The sequence below is a fragment of the Zeugodacus cucurbitae genome, chromosome 6, assembly GCF_028554725.1.
Source record: "Zeugodacus cucurbitae isolate PBARC_wt_2022May chromosome 6, idZeuCucr1.2, whole genome shotgun sequence".
NCBI classification, from domain to species: domain Eukaryota; kingdom Metazoa; phylum Arthropoda; class Insecta; order Diptera; family Tephritidae; genus Zeugodacus; species Zeugodacus cucurbitae.
Genome location: NC_071671.1, coordinates 22,768,902 through 22,793,821, shown reverse-complemented (window position 1 = coordinate 22,793,821; position 24,920 = coordinate 22,768,902). Strand labels below are relative to the sequence as shown.

The window sequence follows — 24,920 nt, the reverse complement described above, 5'->3', positions numbered from 1 at the left end:
GCGCTGCTTGTATTCACCAAAGGCTCGTCGGGGCGCGGTGAATGATGGGGGTGGCGCGCGCGCTTTTTGGCTGCCATAAAGGTCATCCGGCCACCACACTTTAGCTACTACACTCCATCCACTCCTAATTCACTTCATTTACTTTTGCGCGCTCGCAGTGCTGTGCTCTATGCAGTTGATAGGCTGCCGGTCAGCGCATCAAATCGCTAGTTCGCAGTGCTGTGCATCTGATAAGACTCACACACAGAGTGAGAGAGACTTACAGCCAATATATACATATATGTATATAGCAATCAGCTTTTATCCTTATAAATTTATTTTATGCCATCGCTTTTGCTTGTCCGCCCGAAATTCACTCTGCCATGAACTGTAATCGAACGCTTGGATCGCCGCTGCTGAAATAACTGGAGAGATGGAAGTGAACGGCAGCGTTTGCATGAATGCTTGGCTGGGCAGCAAGTTCGGGAGTTGGATTGGGATTTTCGTGCAATTCCTGGTAGACTTTTGGCTGGCTCGTTGCCTCCGTTCGTTGGTTGTCGGTTGTTGTTAATGGCCGCGTAGATTTGTGTGCGCCCGCGTACTTGAGGCGAGGAAATTGATGATGTGGATGAATGAACAGTGCGCAAAGTGATTAAGATAGTCAGCAAGGAGATATGGAGTTGCAGAAAATAGTAGTTACGTGCAGAATAGAACAACTGTAAAGCTTGAAGGCTTGAGAGTGGTAAACGAGGCGGTACAGTGTGTAAGAAATATATGGCGACAAGGTAATTTAATTTTTGAGGAATTTGTTGATGTATGCCATATTTTATGTTATAACAGTTTTGTTCAAGTATTTTATATATTTTGTCAAGCCATCGTTTATGTTATACCATTTTTTATGTTATAAATTTTTTATTTATAAGATATTTCTCAGTTCAAAACCATTAAAATTTATGTCATGCTAATTTTAATGTCACGACATATTTTATGTTATACCATATTTTATGTTGTAAGTTTTTTTTTACTTGCTAATTTTATTTAATAATTTAGTTCAATATTATTTATTCCCTAGTTCAAGACAAAAAAGTATCGCGACACTTTTTTCAGCAACTGTGCCGTTTACTAATAAATCTTATACGTGCCGAGGAAAATTCATTCAGATAAGATGATGATAGATGTATAAAAAAACATCAGATTACTTATTAAAATTGCTTCATTTACCAAATTATCTATGAAAAGAATCAAAAGGAAATAGCTAAAAATTCTAATTACTTTACTTTATATTATTCTGAACTCTGATGAACAGAAATCATGCAAAACGAGATCTCTTTGTATATCAAAGAATATCAAAATTGGTAAAATTATTTATTAAATACCATCAAAATCGATATTTATCAGATATAACTAAATATTTATGAATTTGAATCTGCATGAAGCCTTTGAGAATGACGCTGGGTCATATTGACCGAGTATATGGTTAGCTTTTTTATATGGTTAAAATATAAATAAAACTGTAGAAATCATCTTCATTGAGATCATGATGAACTCGAGATCGTTTTAATGCAAGCGATATATATGTATAAGGAGAGTCGTGTTATGATACTCTTTAGATGGAATCAAGAGAAATGAAATTCAGTTTGACGCCCCTTTTTGTGATTTTAGAGATAAGTAACGAATGTTCCGTTGTTCCGTTGGTCTACTCTACTCCTGCTAAGTAGTCTGAAAAAGTTTTCAAAAAGCTAAAAAAAATCCTATAAATTGAAACTGGGTGTACTTTCGCAGTGTTAAAACAAACGGAGACAAAAGGTAAAATATTATATTTTACACAGAAGGTTTGGAACCTGAAAGAATGACTTTTTGACGAAAAAGTATCTGATTTCTCTCACATAAATTATTAGAATCATATCCAACTTCTTCCTCAAACACTAAATTTAGTTATAAAACGAACCAATATTTAAACAACAGCTACCAGGTTACATATTATTAACTCACTTATATGCGGATATTAATGTTTACAAAACATAAATATAAAAAACAACAACAATAATCAAATAACTACACATGTACGCGGGCACCGGCAATTCAAGCGGCAACGCTTGTCTACCACACAATCCAATTACGTTTAAGTGCTTTTTAAAAGCGTATAATTTAGCCGCGCATGCGCAACACAGCGCGCACATTTTATATGAAATCCACACCCAAGTCTAAGATAAACGAAGAGAAACAAAAAAAAGACAGACAAAACGAGCGTTGAACAAAACGTTGCGAGCCAAAGCCAGCGGCAGAGCCAAGAGCCAGTCAGCCAGGTAATCAGCTAGCCAGCCGCGTGGAGTGTTTATCTCCGTCAACGGATCGCTTTTGGGGCGCGCACACAAGAAAGCAAGGAAATGAAAAACCATACGCATGCGCACAATAAGCCATAATTATAAAGCAAGATAAATAGATAATCTACTTTTTTCTTTTACTTTTCGATTTCCTTTTGTGATCGAGCAGCATTTTGGTCTAAGAAAGCCTACAAAGCGCTTGTGCGTTGACGGCCGCCGCTTTTTTCACAATTAATTGTTGAAATGTTGCACATTTGCAGACAGAGTTGCATTTGCGGCTTTGTATATCGATAACAATAAGATGACGGGAGAAGTAAGGGAGAAGCTCAAAGCGTGCGGGTATTAGCGTCATATAGTGCTACCACGCAGCTCAAGATAAATGAATTCGCTAGTAACTCATTTCAATAACAATGCGTACATTTGTATTTGTGTGGGTGTTGTTGTTGCACCATTATGTGGCAGCATTGCTGGCGACTCAGTTTAATTGTATTGTAATGAACTAAAGGATTAAAGGCGCGCAAATTGCAGTCCACGGCCATGTTGAGTGCCAGCAAAAATGGTCATGAGTAATGGTAGCATTTGTTGCACGTGCAACAGCACTACTTACACTATTCATTTGATTTCATTGATAATACATAAAGTACAGAGTTACAATCATTTGATGCGCAATTTTTTAGCATTAAAAGCTTATGATTTTGTGCATAATTGCAGAGATGGTTGTAACTGGAAATTTATTGAGATATGTATGCTTACTATATTTAAAGCTTGCAACAAAGGTAATGAAATTTACATGCAGTACACGCATATAGTATTTTATATGATATTAAAACTTGTTATATTTAATTGCAATTTAAACCACATTTTATGTTAAGACATTTTTTATGTTTGACCATAAATTATGTCAAGAGATTTTTTTGTTTGAAGTTTCACTTTCTGCAGAAATTGTATTTGAAATTTATTATGGCGACAATGAATATATGTTACGCCATAATTTATGTTAAGACATATTTTCAGTTCTCACAACATCCCTTTGGATGAAAATTTCACGCAGCAGTACTATAAATATTTAATATTTAACTGATGTTAGTTTCATGACTCGCCATATTTAATGGTTAAACATTTTTAAGCTAACAGTTTTTGTTTGGAAATAAGTATAAATGATTTTCGGTTAAATGGATCCGATTTCAAATACAAATTTTTAATAAAAGTTGAATGAAGATGTAGAGAGACGGATGTTTTAATAATGTTAGTTTAATAGAGATGTAAGATGTGGTTTCTTTAGGTTTCTATCAAATGTCTATGGGAGATTTCACATTGACATTTTTAATGCTAAAACATTTTTTGAGAAATTTTTATGGCATAACTTTTCTTTGGAGGATTTTAATAAATTTTTTTGTTAAAGTTTTTTTTAATTCATATTTTATTCTAAGAAATATTTTATGTCAAGACATTTTTGGCGACATTGTGAAAACTCGAATTTATAAAAGTTGGAGGTTGAGATAATATAAATGTTAAGACAAATTTTATGACCAATGTTAAGACATTTTTTATGGTATAACATTTTTGTGGGCTTTAATAAATTTTATAAATCGAAAATTAGATTAATTAAAAATCAGAAAATAATTTTGTATATTAAAACATAAATTATATCCTCCATGAAGAAATTTCAAAATTTATTTTTTAGTCATAAATTGGTGTGGCCGTTTCAAAAAAATATTTTCGATATAAACCCCATTTATTGTTGTTTTTGCCCTAATTGTATTTGTAATTTATACCTAGACATAACTCAATTTGCTAATAGACAATTTACCACTTAAGCCTTGCTATTAAAGAGCAAATTGTGTTAAGCGTGGTCCAGCCCACCCACCGCAACGCCTGACGCATAGAACGACAACAACAAACACAACATAGCATAATGTAGTGGCGCTAAAAAATGGCAAACCAAAGTGGTAATGACATAAAAGCGGCGAACAGCATGAAAATGTGGCAAGAAAAAAGTAGCAAGCAACTCTTGCGGCGTGGGCAACAAAATGTTGCAAGCAGCCAGCAGGCAGACATGCTTGGCGCAACACTGAAGTGCTCTACAATGCAGACGCTGGGGCACTTTGACGGTGGAACATTTTTATATGCTGCGCTGTATGGAGATGGCGGAGAGGTAAGGAAGGTAGCTGACGGCTGCTTAAACGCAGACGGCGTTACCGACTCCTAATGAGTTCCTAATTTAAATAAATACAAAGTCATAAATTAAAATGCGCGTTGTTGGGACGTGCGGACACAGGCTGGCATATACTCGTATGTGGTAGAGCAACAACAAAGAAGTTAACACAAAGGTAAAACCAGATAGGAGGGAATGTGAGGGAATTTTGGCTTTTGTGGAGGCAAAGTATATCCATATATATATATAATATAATATATTTTCACAATCATTTTCAGCGTTTTGTAGCACCGTTATTTTCTCTTCTTTCCAGCAGCTGTACCCGCAAATTTCCTCCAACAATCCACACTCTCCGCTCGGGTAGTCTGGTTCCTCTATAGTACTAGTTCCAATTTTGTTGTTGCACTAACTTTACTTAAATACACATTTGTTGTTGTTGTTTCGAAAATTTGCATACAACGCACGTACAGTCGCGTGAAAATACTGGCACTAAGTTGTGCTTTGTCGGGCTTTGAGACAGAACTGTACAACTCAGGAAAGTAGCAAAAGGCACGCGCAGTGTTGATTGCAACAACTACAATAACAAAAATATTAGTCTAACTGTTTTGTAACGAATGCAAATAAAAAAATGCAACCACGTACCAAAAGAGTTTACCCAACTAACGTGCCGGCGATTAGACCTGTTTGAAGGACCTGTTTGAGTGGAACGCTTTGTTGGTACTCAGGAAGGCTTATAATTATATTCTATTTTAATATTAGAGGCATATGTATATATTTTATTTTGGTTCAACACCTAACCCTGTTCCACAAAATATTGGTAATGAAGTCAAATATTGCACTGCCAGTGAATGCTTTCAGGGAACTTCTGAGCCGAGGTAAGATGGTTCAACAAAATTAACTTTAGGAAAGTTCGTTATTATTATATATGAAAATAGTCGAGTCAAACATTTTAAATCTGATCCTTAGCGTAACTGAATCTCGAGCTTTTTAAAATATCGAAGGTTGAAGAAGGAAACGTACATTGCATATAGCGCCACATATCGAAGACAGTTTTTTATACAGTTAACTCATTAAACGCTAGTATTACGGATATGTAACGCTCCGATCTTTCACATAAATCAACGACTTTTTCGAAATACAATTTTAAATGTTCCAAATTATAAATTAGAATTGATGTGTACAAATCAAAGAATAAGTGTGCGCTATATTTTGCCTTTTCCGTTTAGTGTAGCAAAATTAGTAGCGCAGTGAACACGAAGCCGATTTCATACACCTAAAACAACTATCGAAATGGAAACACGTTGTCGGTAAGTACGATTTTTAATAAAGTGTCACCGATTTATGTGAAAAGAGTGGTTTGTATATTTTAATAGTGTTTGAAATTTTATGCTAATAAAAAAAAAAAAATTTAAAATGACTGTATTTGTAGTTTTTTTTCGTCTTGTGTAGCTGTGACATATATGTCACGTTCGCGGGTTCACATTATGAATTGTATAACTATATATAATATACATATTTATGTGCGTGCTCTTCCGTTATTAGGGCAAAACTAACTGTTGAAGAAGTTTGCGCAGTTTTGGACGAATTGACAAATAATGAAGAAGAAGAGGTGGAAGCTAAATATATAGAGGCTCCTGCGGTGCTGTTTCAGGTGATGATTCGGCAGATGAAGACGGCGGTACTTTGGAAAACTTGTCACATACACAGCTTGTCGAGGATTGTGAAATTGTTACAAGAAAAAATACCGACTTTAAAATGGACGCTGAAATTTTAGATTAGTAAGGCTAATAGAGCCAAACCATCCTTTACGTGGGTCGATGATTATATCGAACCTATATCTCCAATTTTCCCTGAGAGTAATTGCAGCAACCTAGAGCCATATGAGCAATTCCAAAAGTTTTTTGATGATTAATTATTGCAAATGCTGTGTGACGAGTCAAACAGATATTCGCTCTTAAATAATAATGGGAACCCAAATATTACAGTTGGAGAAATGAAAGTATTTTTAGGAATTCTGATAATAAGTGGATATACCTATTCTCCAAAGAAAGAAGCATATTGGAGCGTTGACAAAGATATTCAAAATCTTATGATTATTGACTCGATAAGGCGTGATCGTTTTCGAACTATTTTTGGAAATCTACACTTTATTGACCCCGCAAAGACAGATTTATCGGATAAAATATTTTTTAAAATATTGAGACCCCTGACTGATGCTTTAAAAGCGAATTTTGCTAAAAATTTTCATCCAGAGCGGAATTTGTCCTATGATGAATCAATGGTGGAATACTACGGCAGACACGGTTGTAAACAATTTATTAGAGGCAAACCATTGAGATTTGGTTATAAAATGTGGGGTCTAAATACGCCTTCCGGTTATCTTTTAAACTTCGAGATGTATCAGGGAAAAAACCCTAGGACGAACGAAGAGTACGCTGCAAACTATGGAAAGAACGCTGCTCCGTTGTTTTCAATGATCGATTTATTCCATTTCAATTATTTTTCGGTAATCTCTTCACTTCAATACCTGTTTTGGTTGGATTAAAAAAATGGAATATGAGGGAACTGGAACAATTCGGCAAAATTCCCTTTCCCTTTCCCTTTCTTGCCCTTTGCCACTGAAGGATAAGTTGAAAAAAAGGAACGTGGTTATATGGTTAGTTCCCGGATTTCTGAATGCGATATTACAGTCACAAAATGGGTAGACAATGCAGTAGTTTCCGTTGCATCAACTTTATTTGGGAAGGAACCGGTAGGGACAGCTGGAAGATACTCTAGAGCAGAACATGCTCGAATTCAGGTTCAAGTCCCCATTGCTATCGTAATGTATAATAAGAATATGGGCGGAACAGACCGTATGGACCAAAACGTTAACGCTTACAGGATTGGAGCTAGAGGGAAGAAGTGGTGGTTCTCAACGTTTACCTGGTTGGTTGATGTCTCCATTCAAAATGCTTGGCTCTTACATAGAAAAGGCGGACACGGGCTAACCCAGCTACAGTTTAGAAGAACCATTGCTAATCACTTTTGTCGTACTTATGGACAAGTCCGACGACCATGGTACTTGTTTCGTTTTCTTTTTGTAAACTTTATAATTAAAATAATAAAATTGATGAATTAAATCCAATGGAAGTGTTTATTTACATGTCAGTATCAAACATTGTATTACATAACAGAAACCCGCGCGAGCGTTACATATATGTAACGGGTCGTGCAGACCCCCCCGTATAGGGGTCGAAACTTTTGTTTGTAGTTTTGTATACATATCAACCCTTGTAGTATCCACACAAAGTTTGGTTCCTCTATCTTTGCTATTTAGCTTTCGCGTTTAATGGGTTAAGTTGCAATATTAACAAAAGGCATGAATCTCAATGGATTCTATAGATAAAAGTGCTGCCATAAATTTATCTATTTTTAAAACCTATTATGAGCTATAGTTATGGAAAAGCGATTACAATTTAATCAACCTAATATTCTTAGAAATCTGTTCTTATGAATCTCAAAAATTATGATTTCAAAATATCGTAAATTTTGTTATTTTCAAAATAATATTTTTGTAACTATACAATATATTATCTGTTTATCGGTTTCGAAAAATTTTAGAAATTTATTTGCCACTTTTGAAATTTCGTGATTTTATAACAACAATCCCGATGCTCCGGAGCTATAAGCACCTATAATATCTTAAATAACATTACTTTGCCAATTACGGATTTACATTTCGAGATTCGTAAATGATTTGTAAGTAAAGTAAGCTTCTTTCAAACAATCGTCATATTAGAATTAGAATTTTTATTTAATTTTTTTTTTTTACTTTTGGCTGTAGAGCTTTAGTATTGAACGTTATGAAAATCTGACAATAAAATTTTAAAATATTGTTACCTTCATTTAGCTAACATAAACTTAAATGTTGCATGCCACATCACATTATGCGCAGCTTTGAAGTCCAATCAGTGACTTAGAATAGAAAAAAGAATTCCAAGAAATTTCAGATGTTTACCTGCAATGAGAAAGATGGGAAACTGAGAATAAGCAACAGTTAAAAGAAAAAGCGAAATTTATTAGAATAAGAATGCAATATGAATTTTTCAATAATGACACACAGGCATTAATTCCGTATATGTGTCTGCGTTTGTATTTGAAATGAGCATTTATGGCATTTAAAAAGCGAATAAATAAATAATTCATAAATTGGCTGAACAAAACAAAAACAACAGAAGTAATGATTAAAAAACGCACACAACAAAAAAGGGGCAGGATATAAATGAACGAACAATGAGCTGGCAAAATTTCTGCTGAATAATTTTGAGCATTCGTGTATGTGCGTGTTTGTGCGACGGACTGCACGTCATTGATCAAGCCACAAGTTGAATGCAACTGTCAATCAAGCAATAACACAACGACGTATTGAAGTGATGGAGTGATATTGATGATCCACAGTGCCAGAGAGTGCGTCGACTGAGGAGGCGACAGGGAGAGGCGCTACTTGCGCTGTGAAGGCGGAGACAAGCCATACATGGTCAACAGCCTGCCAAATGGACAGCCAAGTGGGCACCATGAGCAGCATAGAAGAGACGTGCAACCCAATGTTGCATTGATAGAGCCAAGCGCTGTGAGCGCTCGAAGAAGCTGGAGTCATTGAAGTCATTGAAGTCATCATTTTCTTCATTGGAATTGTGTGGCAGCCATGAAGACGGTTATTAGACCTTATAACGCCAATGTTGTTGTTGTAATTTTGTTGTTTTTGCTGCGGTTTTTATTGTTGCTGCTGCAGTTCATTTTGCCATTTAATGCCTAATTTAAGCGTCACATTTGCAACGCACGAAGCGTCAGCCAACAAAACCGCATTCGCTGCGCCTGCGCGAACTCCATGTCGCCGCCATCGGCTGGCTGCCTTTTACTAATTTTGCGCACGTACGCATATAAATTTCATAAAAAAATTCCACAAAATGTTGAATTGCTGAATTCAAAAGAAGTCGAAGCCCAAAAAAGCATATAACGAATGGGAAACGCGGCAAACAAATGGCAAAGACAGGTATGTTTGAGCTTTGGATTGTTGTTGTCGTAAGCATATAGAGGGAAGCCTGACGCCAGCAGCAGGAGCTGCCGTAACGACTATCAAATTATGAAATTCCTGCGCGCCAAATTTTTCATAAGTTTGCATTCATTTCGGACCGCAGACGGCGAGCAGTCGAAGTGGAGAAGCGCTGGAGATGTATATAGCGTGGCATAAATGCATTCCAAAGCGCAAAAAAAGCAGAAGAATATTTAACAGTAGGAAATATAAAGCACATAATTGTATAAAAATGAGCAAAAACGGAATTATACAAATAAATTATACGCTTTAATGTGTGATATATGTATGTGTGTGTATCTGAGGAAGGACTGATTAAAAAATATGTGGCATGTGAATATTGACCGAACAATTTAATTGTCATTTAAATGTGGATTTTCTTATTCATTTTATGCTTAAAATTTCATTTATTTAAAATAAAAATTTAATATTTTTTTTTTTTTTTTTTAAATAATTCGAATAATTATATAAGGTCCAGTTAAAATAAATCCATTACTTTTCCAATAGTTGGCTTTAGTAATCTGTAATTCGCCTTTAATATATACCATGAGAAAACTAAAAGTATGTCCTAAAAAAGCTTCTCAGACAGTTTTGTGATTCCTTTACTCAGTATTGCTTGAGCACGCCTCAAAAATGGGCACTAGCAAAGAGAAATAAATACGCTATATTTTACAGATTTTTTTCAATAAAGGCGACTAAACAAGCCAGGCGACTGAAAATGAGAATAGTGTTAAAAGTTGCGATACTATAACAGTTAATACCAACCACAATTTCGGGTTCGTTGATACCGTGAAGTTTTATCGTCAAAGATCTCACGAGAGATCAAGCTCTGGAAGCTCAATTGTCGAAAATACCTGTAAAGTAATGCAAATCTTCGGGTTTTAACGTCTAAGACACTATTTCGACTGCCCAAGCTAAACATTGCACAAAAAACCGTGTGGAACCATTTAAATAAGGCTGGACGCACCAAAAAGCTCGAACTATGGGTGTCTATATGAGTCATGACATCATGGACCGAATTTACAACTGCGAATTGCAGGTAAATCGCAACAAAATCGATATATTCCTGAAGCTGATGGTTAGTAGTGATAAAAATGGGTTTTATGACACCGGCAATCGAAAACAGTCGAGGTCAAAACGCGGTGAGTCAACCCAAATGGTGACCAATCCAAGATTGATGGTCAGTAAGGTTTTGCTATGCATTTGGAATCATTGTCTGTGGAAACATTCACTATGAGTTACATCCTTACGCCCAAACTATTATCGATCTGTTATGAATCGTCTGAAGGAAGCAATTACCCAGAAGTGATTAGCTTTGATCAAGAGGAGAGGAATTGTGTTTCCTTAGAATAATGCCAGCCCACACAGAGCTATAGTGGTAGCTCCGGAACCTTGGTTGGACGGTTCTTGATCATCCACCTTGGAGTCCGGACCTACCCCCAAGTGATTACTAACTGTTTCTTTCTATCTATGACAATTGATAATATCGATGGGAAATTGACCTTGAATTGGGACGAGGCTTTCTATAAGAGTGGTAGTACAAATTACCCTCAAAATAGTAACAGTTGTGGCACAATGCATATTCGAGCTGCATCGAATTATACTAACCTTCTTCAATAAAAGCTTAAGCTTAATGCAAAAATAATGCATTTTTTTGTATTAAACCGATTATTTTGCTACGTAAACCATCCTTAATTCTAATGCCCAAATCCACTGCTTTCTAAATACGCGTTAAATGATTTTCTCTACAACAAAAGAACAACACCAACAACTAATTTCTTTGTATTAAACCGATTATTTTGCTACGTAAACCATCCTTAATTCTAATGCCCAAATCCACTGCTTTCTAAATACGCGTTAAATGATTTTCTCTACAACAAAAGAACAACACCAACAACTAATAGGATAATAAATGCGCCAACTAAGCCTTTACGAAAGTAATCTATGCGATTAGTTACGACTTCCAAGTGATAACTAAAATCTATAAAAACTGTGAAAATTCGCATTGAATGGAAAAAGTGCTGGCATTGCAGCTTTTAGACACTCACACACTCATAATGAGTTCTAGCCCGCGCAGTACGTCACTTTGCTAAATGGCTATTTTACTTGAGGGCCAACAAATGCCGCAACGAATAGACAAAGAGCGAAATAAAAAACAGTTACGTGTTAAACTATCCATCAAAGTTCGAGAACGCTTGTCCGCCCCAGCGACGAGGCTTGGATTTTTTATTATCTCCCTCGTTGTTTTTTCGCAATCGTTTTATTGGCGCGAGTGAGGCGCGAATACTTAACGCCCATTTTGCACAGCCTCCCATATCAGCCGTTGGCTGGCTTCCCGATTCAGCTGTCACCGCACACATGTGCTTTGGAAATGAGTTCCGGCTCGCCTTTGCTATGTGCTTTTCTTCTGTGCTTTCTAGCCTATTTGGTGCAAAATTTTTCCTCTAGTTAGCTCCTTTTTTAGGCTACGCTCGCTCTGTCCATCGTCGGTCCGAACACGTATGTGTCCGTGGTTGCCCTGGGGACACTAATCCTCAGCTGTGGCAGCGTCAATTGGTGGTGCTTTGCTTTGAATGACTGAATGCCTGAAGGCTGCTGAATAGCAATACAAACGTTTGATATGTTGTTTTCAGCTGTTGTTGCTGTTGCTGTTGCCGCTTTTGTTGCCCACTTATTTATTTTCTGGTAAAATCCACTAAAATTGTGCATATTTTTCACATTCGTCGGCCCACAAGCGTTTGTTAACTGGCAAATGTATGCGATATATAATCAGAAGTGATCCAGTAGGAAATTGTTGAGAGGTTAATGATCAAATAATTTGAATTATTTATCTACATTTTCTATATTGAGTTTTATTTTAACGTGATTAGAAAGAAGAAATTGGCGACAAATATTTTCGTAAAAAGTTTGATACTGTTTCATTTCATTTTCTTTCACGTAAATAAATTCTAGGCATTGAAAAGTTTTTCATATTTTATTCAATATTCTCGGGCTCACCATATTGCAATACATTCCCATTTCACACAATTTCGTGGTATTAGTGTTCCATTCCATATCGTTCCAGCAATATTATTATTGTTATTTTTCTTAAAATTGCATTTTAAAATTATTAGCATAATTTATTGATGATAAAATGTTTAATGTTTCATTTCCACATCGTTTCACTTCCGATATCAACTCGTTCCACTACATGATTTTAGTTATTATTAGATTATTTTCATTTCCTTTCACTTAAAATCTCTTTTACAATGCTGTATACTGACCTTATTCTACATCCCACATCGTTCCTAAGCAGTAAATTTTCATTACTTATTTAATTTCAAGCCTTGCGGATTATGTGTAAATGCAATTAGCGCTTCTTTTAATTCGATACTAAATATATACGTCTTCTTAATTCTGATCCTTTTTCCCCTCTCACTCCGTGCACTGCCAATGTGCTTCTTGGTCATCGTCATGGCCACTTTTGACGAATGAATTCGCTGTGCAGCCGCAACTGATGGATTTGCGCGCAACACCAACTAAGCTAAAGAGGCAATCCATTCACTCACTCCTTACAAACACAACTCACTTACATACTTATACAGCCAACCAATATGTGTGCTAGTGTTTTTGTAACCATTGGCAATGCGGCACGTTCGTTTGGCATTTGCTCTGCCTCATCAATAATTGAGTGGAATAAATCATGGCAAATTGAATGCGAAATGCATTTTTCACTTCTTTTATTGCTTCGTTCGCCAGCAAAGCTTTGCTTTGGATTTGGCTTTAGCTTTGGTTGTGGCTCTGGCTCTGGCCGTTTTAGAACTAAACACTTTGACGTTTGCTGCCTGCCCCAAAATGGCCATGCACTTTGTACAAATACGTTCGAATAATGCAAAATCTGTAGCAGCATTAGTAAAATGCCTGCAGCAAAATGTTTGCATTGAAAGTAATGCTTTTAGATTACGCTTTGGTTTTGCTTTGAATTTAAGCTGGCAGCCACTCTGCAAATGGCCTGGCTAATACACTGGAGGAATGAGGAATGGCGGCAATTAGTGACAAAGCATGTGTTGCACGGTGTATTGGCGTGGTCCGACCCGAGTGGCAAATGCATTCGTTTACATTGATGTGTTGCCAAAAGCAATAACAGCTGCTTAATAGCGGTTTAACGAGGTATTTTTTTCGTTTTACTGTTACCAATTAAGTTGCTATTCATTTGATCTACTCCAAAACTTGCAAGTAATTATTTTCTTAATTTAAACTTCAATTTAATTGATTTATTTTATTTGACTTAATTTATTGTGTGTGTAATTTGATTTATTTTTATTTTTATTTCTTAATTGAATTAAAATAATCAATTTAATTTAAATTATTTTAAACTAATTAAATTGGCAAAAAACTTAATGTATATACGTAATTATAATTGTTTTAATTAATTTAATCTTAATTAGTTCATTTAATAATGCTACTTAATATAATTGTATATACTTATTTTAAGTAAATTAACTTTTAATTTAACTTCAAACAGTTAAAAATTAGTATAATTTGATTTAATTTTTTAATTGTGTTCAAATTAGCTATATTTTTTTACTTTATTCATAGTTTAATCTTCTTAAATTCATATTGTTATTATACAACACATTTAATTGAATCCATTTAGTTCATATAATTTAATTGATTGAAATTAAATTATTTAAATGCGGCTAAAATCATTAAATTTATGAGTAGGTATATCCATCTCCATATATATGCAATTATTTAAAAACTTAAAGAGATAAATTAGCTAATTGACTCAATTAAAGGGTTGTCTGAAATCTCAAATTAGTTTAATTAAGTCAATTTAATGAAGATATTATTTAACTTAATTGAATACAATTCATTCATTCAATTATTATTTTTTATTTCTTTCCGTTTATCTACATCTCAAATAATTTTCAATTTCATTTGATTGCCTTAAATTCAATTAAAATTTGCATTCGAACATGCTTCACCGTCACTACATTAGTGCAACGGTTAGGATTGCAAAAAAGCGCAACTAAACCGAGTCAAACCATATTTGTATGCAAATCACAACGAATCGTTTCGAAACGCTTTAAAACAGTCGAAGTGCAGTTAAGGTGAGTCAGGTCTACGACAGTGCCTACATAGTACACAGCATATATATATACACATATGAATCTATTTCTATAAAAATTTGAATTTGAAAATAAGACAGTTGCCTAGTAAGCGCTGTAGCAGCCAGCATTGTCTGCCCTCAAAGCCTTACTCGGCCATTTATGGCAGCAAAGGGAATAACGAATTTGATTTTCTTAGCAATTTTGCGATATTCAAATTTGCATTTAGTGAGTATGTGTCTGAGAGTGGAAAAGTGCAATTGAAATAATTTTTATTGGATTGTGTGACTGAAGTGATAAGTCAGTCAGTTGTGGCATGAATGAACAATGAAATCGCGATTTGGTTGGTTGATGTTGGTTGAAAATGTGGCAAAAGATAAGGAAAGGGTTCATAAGAAAAGGTTTTCTTATTTATAAGGCTCTATTTCAAATAAAAGATTCTGATATTTCGTCCCTTAGTTACGAAAATCTCTCGTCCCGTTTCCACATTGGAACATCTCTGCTTATAGCGATTTTGTTGACTTGAGCTCGAGAGTTCTGCGAAGCTCTCACGGTTTCATTCGATAAATCCGGTTCCTTTATGATTGGATGCAGTAAAAGAAAAACAAGCCAAAAGTTGCATCTATGGAGCGTTCTCAGGTAGTTAATAATACTTATCAAGCTTGTTTGACATCTACTTCTTTATCAAAAGGTTTTGAGCGAACTCCGTTAGAGTCGGTAATATTTTCGCTGGTTTTTGGGGAAAAGTGAGGGACCTGGAATGCGACACAGCTCTTTCGAATCGAATAACACCCAATACAATGTCTTTGATGTATTTATTAAAGATCAATGTATTTAGCAGAAATATAGCGCTCGCTTAATAATAATCCGTTGTGATAACTAATAAGCAGTCTTAACTCAAATCTGACAGCCCAAACAATGATAAAGCTTATTGCGTTACGATTTGATTTCCTTTGAACTTATGTTTCTTTCCTTTCTCATCCTTTCGTGTTACCTTTATTGTTTCTTAACCTTTACCGTAGAATTACATATGTGTGACTTGCAACAAAACACAATCAATCTGCAAGCAATACAGCAGCTCTTCAAACAGGTCTTCACTCAATGTATGTTCGTTGTTATTGTTGCTTTTATCGTGCGTCTTTCTCCAATATCATCTGCTTAACCAACGCATCAAATTAACTTCAATTCAACTCTTGGTCGCTCTGTCGGTGCTATCGAATGCCGCAAAGGTCTAGCACACCCGAGCTGTGTGTTCATATTTGCCGAAATTGATTTTGAGAAAAGGCGTCAGTGAGCATTGCCTTTTTGTGTCATTGTTAAGTAACCGAGTGCCTTTCAACCACTGGATTGTGTGTGCTTGTTAAATTTGCTGCTGCTTCTTTTTGCTCTTTTTTTACTTTTCTTTACCTTGCCTTCATCAGTCACCTTTTGTAAGCGTTATGTAATCACATGCTCCATCAAAATTACGTTTCAACTGGCATTTTGTACGTAATTGCTTGAGCTCGCCTCAATTTAAGTATTAAACCATGAACAGTACGTGCAACTCGTCGTTGAGGTTACTCACAATAGCATGAACATTAAGCCTCATAAGCGACATTGGTTCTTTATTACAATTCGTCAACGTAATCAACAGCAGCAGCATCATCATCTTCACTTTTTTACTATACTCGTATTCTGCAACGCCTTCCGGCTTGGCTTCTCGCTCTCGCATCTTATCTTGAGATCTGCCGCGTCGCTACTTTCGTAATTTACTGCGGCTGCTTTTGCTTGTACGAAAAATATTGACGTGACAATCATATCTTATAATCCGGCTTTAAAATGAAAATGCATAAAAAAAGGGTGTTGCGACAAGTAAATGCGTTTCTTTTTTTATTAATTTGCTTTTGAAGTTGTCGCAGCGCAGCCACACAAATGCGCAATTACTGTCAATCCAGGCGATTCGTAATGGCTATTTGAAGATTTTGATTGATTTATGAGTTAAAAGCTGGAGGTTTTGTGAAATACTTTGATTGCTATTATGTATTATATGATTATGTTTATACGAAGTTGGTCAGTAAAGGGATAAGATTTGATAAAAATTTAAATTAGAAAGATATACCATCTATCCTCTACACAATTGTCTGAGAAGACTCAAATATCACAGCAGACATAAATATTAAAATATATCCATTTCCAAAGTCAGACTAAAAATATTAAAATTTCACATATTTCATGAACCTCGTGGTGAGAATTATAGGTGCAGAAAAAACTACTTGAATGAAATTTAACAAAAAACACAGTATCAACTTGGACGGGCAGTCTGCTATGGTTAAAAAATCATTTTTAGATAGGTTTCAATTGTTGTAGCAGCAGACATTTACTTATTTAACCCTTGGGAGGTCTCGGAAATCCCTGAAATCATGTAAGTTCCTTACGTTAACGGAAAAAATACAAAATGCATCACTTATATTGTCAGAAATTTTATAATTTCTATAATCTGTACAAAAGAAGGGTTTGGTGAAGGATGAGTAGTTGGAACCTGAAATAACTCGATCTACTATGTTTTATTGGTCTCATTGTTCACTATAATTAAAGACACGGAGATATCAACTTGTGTTGAAAATTAGTTTGAGTAGCTTTGGTGGAATTATAAACACTTCTTATATGATTTTATCGATCTTTTTACATTTCATTAGATAATCTACGTAATATTCGATTTTACAGATGGATAGACAGTTTCAGTTAACTGGTTTAAATAACCTGTTAGTTCCAGAATGTAACATTCGTCGGGAAGTTGTCGATGACAAAAAATTGCTGGAATCTACTGGGGAACAAGCTTCAAACTGTATAGAATTGCCACCGATATTTTTTTCACAAATCCAAAAATTTGTTTTCACTGTTTACTACCAATTAAAAAATATGATCACTAATGGATTATAGAGGGGATTGTTAAACCCATTACCCTTCTCTCAAAACAACTTTTATATTTCGTTTTAAAAATTTTACTTTACTATTTTCAATTGACAGTTATTTTTTTAGCCATGTTGTATGCAACATTTTATTTATTTTTTTTTTATTGCAACCCAGTCGATTGCTGCTGTTAATCACCGCAAGTGGTTAACTTCAAATTGTCGAGTGCACTTTTAAAACTGCACAGAAAAACCGCAAAAGTCGAATGATTGACAACAAATCCGATTGGCGACGATTATTTGGCTGTGAATATACATTATATATATATGTAAATTTATAAATTTGTAAATTCTGTTTAACCCATATGAGTTGGTCGATTTTAATCGATGTTTATTGGCGGGACCGCAGCACCACAGCAACCACAAAATATGAACACCAATTGGCGTGAAGCAAACGCCAAAAAGTAATTGAGATAGTAAAAATGGCAGGAAATATTATAAATAAATAAACGAAAACACCAAAAATTTGTCAAAGTGAATTTTTGAATGTTTACAAAATAGCAATATATAAATAATGAATACCCATGTGCGACAGCAACTCAGTGATGCATTTAATAAGCGGTCAGCTGGCAAATAGTTGCGATACATACAGCGTAAACACAAAACGCACAAAAACTAGGGTGATTCTTACAAAATGAATCAAATTGGCGTTTCTAAAACTCAAAGCCTGGTTCCATTTTACTACAACTGAAGATATCGCCTACAAATTTTGAAGATCATTAAAGACTGCTCAAGTCACAAAAGACTGAAATTTCATCCTCTCACATAAGCACCACCTTAATGACCACAAGCAACCATAAGCGACAGCTCCAAAGTAATCACGGACTAAGCCGCACGCATCTAAGCTGCACTAAGCCGTACCTTAACTTGTGGTTGCCGACATCGGTCAGGTCAGGTGGCAATGCATTTTGATGCCTTCGGTCGAGCAAGTGCACATCATCATTAATGCATTGCAAGCGATTATGTCTGCTTGTGGTGTGTTTGATTTGCCTGGGTATGTGCCACTGACAAGAGAATGTGCGCGTCGGACGGACAGGCTAACCAGTGCTAAGAAATCGCTGATTGAGTGTGGGCTTAAGTAAAGTAATAAGCGGCGCGAATACGGATTCCATCAGACATATTTATATGTTTGTACCCACACACAGTAAGCAGACATGCAACATAACGGCGTGTCGTTGCTCCGCTCTTGGCCTCAGTGTTACTGTCCAATAAACTACTGTCACTTCTGAACGACATTTCACCGATGGCATAACTCACGGAGTTGTTCATTAGCATACATGTGGCATATGGTTGATGAGTGTGTGTGTGAATGAGTCTGAGTGAAGCTTTAAATGCTTCCAGAAGTGTAAGCTTCGTTGGTTATAAGAAAAGGTAGCGTGGCTTTTAGTGAGTTATATGCCTTTTTTGATTTTATTTTCAGAGGGTTGTTGTTGTATTTTTATATTTTTTGTATTTAAATATTAAATCTGAGTGTGTGGCATGCAGTTTATATGTTTATTGTGACATCTGACAACCCTTTGCTCTTTGTCATAATGCATTTTGACAGGCGATTCATCAACGCAATGTGTGGCAGCGAGGAAATGTATTTATAGCAGACGCATTACTATAAATAAATGTGAAGCTGCGCTTAAGGTTTACAGATGAAATATAGATTGATTAAATGATTTTTGTTGTTCTCAATTTAGCGTAATATTATATTGTGCCAAAAAATATATAAAAATTATTAATTTTTGAGCATCATTTGATGTCATCTGGAGTGCGTACTGCTAATGCAAGATCATGACATGCTAAGGTTTATGATCAAATATTGCCTGTTATCAACTATCACATATATTTCAATGTGTTTTATGCACAAAATATTAAAAAAAAAACAGTTCATATTTAAAAAAGGATCAAGTGATATATGTGATATATGTATATATGTATATGTATATGATTTGACATCATATGATGCTACATCATATGATTAAAAATGACAGCCAAAAAACAAAATTTCAAATAAATTCACAAAATTAAGCATTGTAACAACCCTCTTACAAATGTGTGCTCAATTTCGTGAAGTGCTAAATATTTCATAATTTTATTTTAATTCCATTTCATAATTATATTTGTCACCTAAACTTATTACTTGAAGCAGTCTTTCGCGCTTTAATTGAAAACTCTTGTTGAATGGCAGCTCATTTGCCCAACCAACACAACAACTAAGATCCAACAACTTGGCACCGTAGGACGGACGCAACAGGACAAACCCCAATTTGACAGCTAAATGTCAAATGTATTAACAACAAAACAACAACAAGGACAACAACACGAGTCAGTGACATTGCCATGTCAAATGTAAATTTATCAAAATATTGCATGTACGCCAAAGATGTGACAGCCAGCAGGCAAGTAATGACACCGACACCACCCATACGAACAGCGGCGGAGGGGGGTTAATAAATGATTAAATAACTGTAATTATCACCTTACTGTGTGTTATAGTGAGGAAAATTGCGCACGCAAAAATTAAATGAAAATGATGAAGTCAGAAAAACAGTAGCAACAACAACGGAATTACAGCAATTACAATGTTACACTGTTTGTGCGCCTGCAGGTAGGCAACGCTGGCGGCAAAATTACATTTTATTACTTTAATTACTTTATTTGCATTACAAGCACAAGCGCTAGACATACGTACTAGAGTGTAAAGACAATTATACTCGCAGCAGTAGAAAATAACATAAAAAGCAAATAAAAACAAAGAAATCATCAAAATAAAAATAAAAATTGGAATAAAAATGAAAATAAAAACGGAAAGACGTGCGGCACGCATATGTCGTGAGCCGCAGGAGCAGACCATCAAAGTAAATAGAAATTCACGGAAGCGCAAAAGGCAGTAGCAACAACATCAATAACAACTTTGATGGCGCTAAGTAAAGCGGCGTGTGGGTGTCCATGTGCCAAATGAGCCAACAAATGAAAGACTGATGAGATTCGTCATGCAATGACGAGGCAGCAGCAGGCAAAAATACAAAAAGGAAATAACAATATTCACGTATATAAAAAAAGATGGAAATCGCGTTGCAAGAACGGTAAAAGTGAAGTAAAGCGCAAAGTGAAGATGGTTGAAGGCAAGGCAAGCAGATAAGCAGCGGGTGTGTGGCAAGTATGCAACTTTTAACAGAGCAGACAAGGCGCCGTGGCTGTTACGACGCTACATTAACATTGTTATAATTTAATTAAAACTCAAGCCATAACAAGGAGTATGCCACACATGTGCAACATTAAATAAATAAAGAAAGAAAATAAAAAAATACAAATAAACACAAAACAAATTACAAAGAAAAAGATAAATTCCAACAACAACGCTACCGTAATGTGTTAATAAAGCAGAAATGAAAGCAAATGTGGCACAAAAGACGCATAAGCCAAAAATTGTAATTGTAAATACACACCTTTATGAGCGTGAGTGGTATGTCTCACATATGAGTTTGTGTGGTGTGTGTGTACCCAAAATATTCAATCTCAGCACAATGAGCTGGCAAATGTAATGAATACTGCTGTGAACAGGTATGTTTTATGTACCTAAGCGGCTAATGTTGACTTATATTAGCATATGTTATGTACACAGTGGACAGGTTACTTTACAGGCGCGCTCAAAAGTATGCTACAAAAAGGTAGAAATTAATATTTACCAAAGGTCCCGAAGACCCACAAGGACTTTGGAACGCAATTGAAAACCATTAAGAGTTATTTGCGGATGACTTACGAAAACATTTTGATTAAACATTTGCATAAAAAACATAGAATTATGAATTAAAGAATATAATAAAATAGTGTTGCCACCTTTATAGGAATAAAAATAAATGAAAAAATAATAAAATAAGTTTTTAAAGGTATTTAAATAATTAATGTAATTTTAATAAGCAAAAAATTTTATATACAAAAAAATTTTAACAGAGATGCCACCAAGTTTTCAAAAAAAAATTTAATAAAGTATATAAGTAATTATAATCAGATAAAAAAGTCCAAAAAGCTATCTCAAGAACTAGTGCAGATTTATTTTTGAGTAAAGTTGCAATCTCGCTCAATAATTTTTTAATTTTTGTTTACTTATAAATGCCTAGATTTATACATAAAATTCATAGCAATGTATAAAAAATCTATTGGGAGTTACCTTGGATTAATCTGATATTAAAATAAAGAAAATATTCTACACAATTAAAGTTGCCATCTAACTAAAATCAATATATTCAATAAGTTAAACTTTACGTAAGAACACCTAAATGTTAAAATATTTTTTTTTTTTTATTTAGTAAGCATTAATTTAAACTTATTTGGTTATGAGGTTGCCACCCAAATACATTCATTTCTTAAAAAATCGATTATACTTTTTGTTAAATTGGCTTATTAGTATTATAAATTAAGTAAAAAATAAAATGAAAGATTTAAAGAAAATTCAAACATTTCTTTGAGCGTATGTACATTTCTGGCCTAGGCAACACTAAGTGTTGCCAGGTGGAATCTGACATTTCCATTGGAAAGTTTGACATTTTTTAGCATAATATCACTCAGAACGTTTCGTCATTTAATCGTGAATTGTTTTATTTACAGGGAATTAAAAAATTCATCTCGGCCAAAAAATGGAATTACCTCGTGAACATTTTCGTACGATCATTTTTCACAACTTTCGACGTGGATTATCGCGACAAGAGTGCATCGATGAACTAAAATCTTTGTATGGCTATGAAGCACTATCCTATAGCACTGTGAAAAACTGCTACAACGAATTCAATCGTGGCCGACGCTCGCTCAAAGACGAATTCTGTGAAGGTCGTCCAAAAACAGCCGTTGTGCCAGAAAACATCGATGCCGTACGTGAACTGATAATGCAAGACCGTCATGTAACATACCTTTAGATAGAGGCATGCCTATGCATTTCTCCCACCAGCATACATTCGATATTGCATGAACACCTGGCCATAAAAAAGGTTTGTTCTCGTTGGATCCCGCACAATTTGACAATCGCTCAAAAAATGCTCAAAAAGAGTGCTTCGAAAATTGGTTTGAGCGCATGCAAAAGTGTATAAATCTTGATAGAGAATATTTTGAAAAACAATAAAACCATTTTCGTTGATAAATATTCCTATTTTCATTATTAGGCCAGAAATATATATAGCAGCACTCGTATTTAATTATATTCAAATATTTTTATTTTTTTTGAAATAAAAACAGCATTAAATTAATTTTCACAAAGTCATAAAACTGAGTCGGTTTGTAAAATTAGCCCAAAATTTTAGCCTAACAGTAAAACAAAATATTTTTTCATCTCTTTACTATAAAAAAGAACAAACATATTTGCCTTTACAACTGAAAACAGCTACCACAACGTCTGTTTGTATGCCTTAATATGACCGCTAAGCCGACTAAATGAAAGCTAATGCGCCGCTGAGCCAACGTTGGTATTTTTAATTTGTTTGAATTAAAACAGCAAATTAAAAAGGGAGCGAAACAACAACACACGCCAGCATATAGCAGCACATATGAACTGTGAAAACAAAGGAAATTAAAACACAAGCAAACAAAAAGTAGCAAAATAAAGAAATTACAGCAAGGGGTCCAACAAACCAACAACCACTAATGCAAATGCAAAAGGCAACCCTGGCAACAACCACAAGGTATAAAGCAGGAAGTGAGCGTTTGAATAGAGGAAAAAACGCTATAAAACTGTCTATATGTACGCATATATACAAGTAAACACATGTGTGCATGGGACCATAGCATATTTTTAGGCGCTATACCCAACCAGGAATCCTTAAATGGCTGAGAGGTAGTAGCACAAAGCAACCGGTAAAAGTTCAAAGCCAGTAAGTACATACATATGTGTGTAACGGAAAAACCGCACCTAAAAATACGAAACAATTAAGAGCGGTAGGGAGCAAGGAAATTAATGGAAGAAGATGTTGAAGGTGGAAAAATGAAAAGGGAACGACCGCAAAAGAAATGTGAATTGATGCGAGTAAAAGTAGCTGGTAGATATGTGTGTATATGAGGTAAACGTTACTCAACACTAGCACTAATAGGTTCTGCGAAGTGGTTTGAGCGTCAAGTGGTGGGTGTTGCACAGACACATGAGTTTGCGCTTTGTGATAAATGGCAGACACATCCTGTGACAAGGCAGGCAATTCGAGGAAATGTAGGTGAGTAAAAAACGAAAAAAAAAATCTACTGCTAACCATTAAGCAAGTATGCGCAGGAGAATTGTATAAAGTAGAGAATATAGAGTCAGGCAAGATGGCTGTAAATGTACAAAAATGTACACTAACCGTTATATGGCTTGTTGCTGTGTGAAGGCCAATGTGGCTAACTTTCAACGTTGAATTAAATGGAATAAAAATGGGCAGAAGAAGAATAGAGTGAATCTAAAAATTATAGAATGGTTGAGAGGAATGTTTAGGTGCAATATTTTGTTTAAACTAAGTAATTAATATGCATTAATGCAGATTGCGCCTGTGGCTATGCTACACTTTTTACATTTCTGCGCTTTAATACTAAATATCGACCGTTTTAGTGAATATAAATGATTTGAATGCCTCTATTATGCATGCCTTTACACATATGACATCAACATTTACATATTTGCATATGTATTTGTGTGTGTATATGCCTTTATTTCCATTTTTGTACGCTAGCAACTTGAACCTGAACCAACATGAATGCCACGAATATTTATTGTGCGCGCATGCAACATACCAAAGCAAATAAATAAAAATTTAACGAAGAAAGGCAAAGAATGCGCATGCAAACACACACACATATTATCATATATGTACACATACGTGAATGTGTGTGCGACGCGTCTCATGTGTTAATAGACGCTTTCGCTGGCAAATATGTGCGCTACTCTGTGTATATTGCCACGTTTTATTCGCTAACATGCGACCGCTTAGTCGGGTGGTTGGGGGTACGTGTTCGTGTTTCACAGCGCCTGACATTCAGACACCAAAATTACTTAATGTTTGTTTGTTTGCCTGTGGTGAAGCCACTCACTTTGGTACACATATTTCGTTTTTTTCTCTTGAAGCCTTCACCCACAACGCCTCTTCCATGTTATGCGCATATCTCTACATGCATTTATATGTATATAATTAAGACTATATATATTTGTGCGTATGTGTGTGCTTATGAGTATGAGATTCTTGATAAATAATGTAATTAAATGTGAGAAATTAAAATGGAAAGAATGCTTGCTGGAATGTTTCGAGACGTGTTTCATCATGTGGCATGCCTCGAGTACGTACAACAAAATGTGGCATTTATCATGTTGCTAATAGTGAGCAGTGTGGCAAGTAGATGACGACAACGACA

The 24,920-nt window shown here is 35.2% G+C and overlaps 1 protein-coding gene across 7 annotated transcripts in view; it reads right to left on the bottom strand.

Annotated features, from left to right (window-relative positions):
• The window catches only part of Igfals_6 (nyctalopin), a 213,783-nt gene that overhangs the window by 102,083 nt on the left and 86,780 nt on the right, over positions 1 to 24,920 (bottom strand). For 5 of the 7 annotated variants that reach the window (XM_054233264.1, XM_054233266.1, XM_054233267.1 and 2 more), the window contains one exon: positions 8,341 to 8,458. The exons of the other annotated variants lie outside the window; for them this stretch is intronic. The gene's annotated coding sequence lies outside the window, so the exon portion shown is untranslated. The remainder of the gene's footprint in view (positions 1 to 8,340; positions 8,459 to 24,920) is intronic. 7 annotated transcript variants of the gene reach the window in all.